We start from the raw sequence: 2,500 nt of genomic DNA, 5'->3' as shown, positions 1-2,500 counted from the left end.
CTTAAGGCTATACAGATACGTGCTTAATATATATCCATTTTGATTTTTTTTTTTTTATTTAATACTGTATGGTTTGCATTGTGATTCCTTTTATAAAAAGAGGACTGAAATCTGTTGCAGAGACTTTGTGGAAAAATGTTTGTTCTCGGGCAGTCCTTGTAAATTTTTTTTTATCTATGACTTTGTGAAACTTTGTTATAACTCTTGCAGAAGGTCCCTGAGGAGAAGATTTTTTTTTTTTATTTTTCAATATTGAAGATGCCGTAGCCTCAAATGGATGCATTTTCCATCATATGTTATATGCGATCAGTAAGTTGTGCCAGTAATTTTTAATTCCTCCTCAAGGTATAATGATTTCATCTACCTTATCTGATAGCAAACATGGCCACAAAGACTGTAAACAGCTCAAGTATGGAAATATATATTATGGTTTCTGTCTGTGCTGCTCGTCAGTTCAAAGATTTAGTATTTGTTTTAATTGGAATGAAATATACTCTTGTTTATACAATTGTGATCAGAGGGCTGATGTCATTGTTTAGTACTGATTAATACTGAAGTTATATAAGGAGACAATTATAAATGTGCAGCTTATTTAAAAATGTTGATTAAGTAACAGAAAAGATGTTATGACACTTGTTACTGCACTGGTTTTGTTTTTCTCTTTGACTATGTGGTAGAAGGTTTAAAAATATAGTTTACTTCTGCTAAATCTTTTAAGAGAAAATTGCAACAGCACGACTGTTCAGCACAGGGCTGTGGGAAGAAGGGGAAGGGTGAGATGCTATGCTGCAGAACCCATTTTGTATCTGCCTAAAATTACTTACTGCTCATAAATGCCATCTGGCCCCAGTATAGTGTGCATGCCCATGAGTGTAACTGGCAACTGTTTCTGTGAGTGCGCTGGACACTGGTGCTGTGCGATACCACAGTACGCTGCAGTATGGGTAAAGCCTGCTGCGAGAAGAAAAGATTAAATGGAAAGCCTCAGATAGGGCTAGAATAGTTTTAGGGGAGTTGCAGCTGGTTCCATTTGCTGTATTAACTCCTTTTTATCAGTTAGTTTTACTTACTAAAGAGGTTTCACCCTGACTGATCCTTTCATGGTACTGGGTAGGGCAGTGTTACCGAGCATCCATCCCTGTGTCACTGCTGGGAAACAAAACAGAAGCACTACTGACTTTTTTTCTGTGCAATAGCCCAAAAGACTTTTTGTACACATGTTGTGTGCCAGCTGTGTGTGTATCTTCATGCCTGCATAGCCTCACAAGTGCAGTAGCAGAATGGATACATGTAAAAATACTTTGTACCAGCATTGTTTATCCTTTTGTATCAGAGTTGAGAGACGCCAATATGAAGACATTTTTACCAGTCCTCTACAGATGGAAGGGGCTGGGAGTTGCTTTCTGGTGCAACTCTCCTTGTACAGCTTTATATCTGTAGATAAGGCCTTTGGAGGAGAATGCGTTACATGTGTAGCCTTTCTTCAGGATGCATATACTATTTGTGCAGATTTGCCATATGGGAAGGTAAACATGCTTGTCTCTGGACTAATTAGAAAATTATTAAGTTTTCATGCTCATTGTGATCAGATTATTTCAAAAGGTTTTTAAATTGCATGTGTGCCACGAGCAAACTTAACCTGGTTCTCATCAGTGATTAAAATTACACACCAAGCTTTGTGACGTTTGATTCAGGAGCAATTAGGCTGTCATTTTAGCCATCTCAGATACCAAAACTAATTTTGATTCATTTTCATTCTATGCAAATCTTCTGATGTATCTTAAACTGATCACTTCCTCTCTCTGATGTAGCTGACAAGATTAGACTTGATTACACTTAAAAAAAATTAAGCAACTATCCTTCATACTTAATATCTCAGTGACCTTCACTGAAGCCTTTCTAGGGAAGGATTTTTTTAATCCCCAGATCACACTGAGTGATTTTATGCAGGGATATAGCACCTGTCTATTATGTATTTAAACTTATATTGTCCAGCTACGCAAAATTTTTGAATTAGATTTCCTTTTCTTGTAAATGAGAAGATGTAGAAAAAAATTAATGCTTCAGATATCTAAAACAATACTTTTCATGATGAAATCAAACTTTTGTACTTAATTGAAAACTTATCTGATAAATTGGTTACTGCTTTTGTCTAAAATTAATGAGATCTATCATGCTGACTTATGACTGGAATGAAGATTGCTTACCTCCTGCATAAAAGGGTCTATAACATAGGCTGAAAAAAACCACTAAAGTTTCAGAGTACTCAGCTGTTGTGTACAGTGCCATCATTCTGCAAACTGAGAGATCTGCAAGGACTCGGGGTAGCTTAGGCTGTAATCAGGCTACTATTACAGTGGTTGGAGCCTTGCAGGCTCAGGAAAAAAAATGAAGGAAAGCAGACTTTTAACCAATGTGTGCCTGACTTTCCTCTGGTGCTTTTACCCTGCTGCCAGACACTGATATGGCTTTTATAGAGTGCATCTTGTTCTCAACAAAG

General features: G+C 36.9%; 1 protein-coding gene across 4 annotated transcripts in view; it reads left to right on the top strand.

The window, feature by feature from the left end:
- The window catches only part of ZFHX4 (zinc finger homeobox 4), a 149,617-nt gene that overhangs the window by 20,112 nt on the left and 127,005 nt on the right, over nt 1-2,500 (top strand). The window lies entirely within an intron of this gene.

The sequence above is a fragment of the Pseudopodoces humilis genome, chromosome 1 (assembly GCF_049639895.1).
Source record: "Pseudopodoces humilis isolate 2021_Gansu_Grassland_sample_001 chromosome 1, ASM4963989v1, whole genome shotgun sequence".
Taxonomy (NCBI): domain Eukaryota; kingdom Metazoa; phylum Chordata; class Aves; order Passeriformes; family Paridae; genus Pseudopodoces; species Pseudopodoces humilis.
Note: the sequence above shows the minus strand (reverse complement) of the source record. Positions and strands in the feature narration are given on the sequence as shown.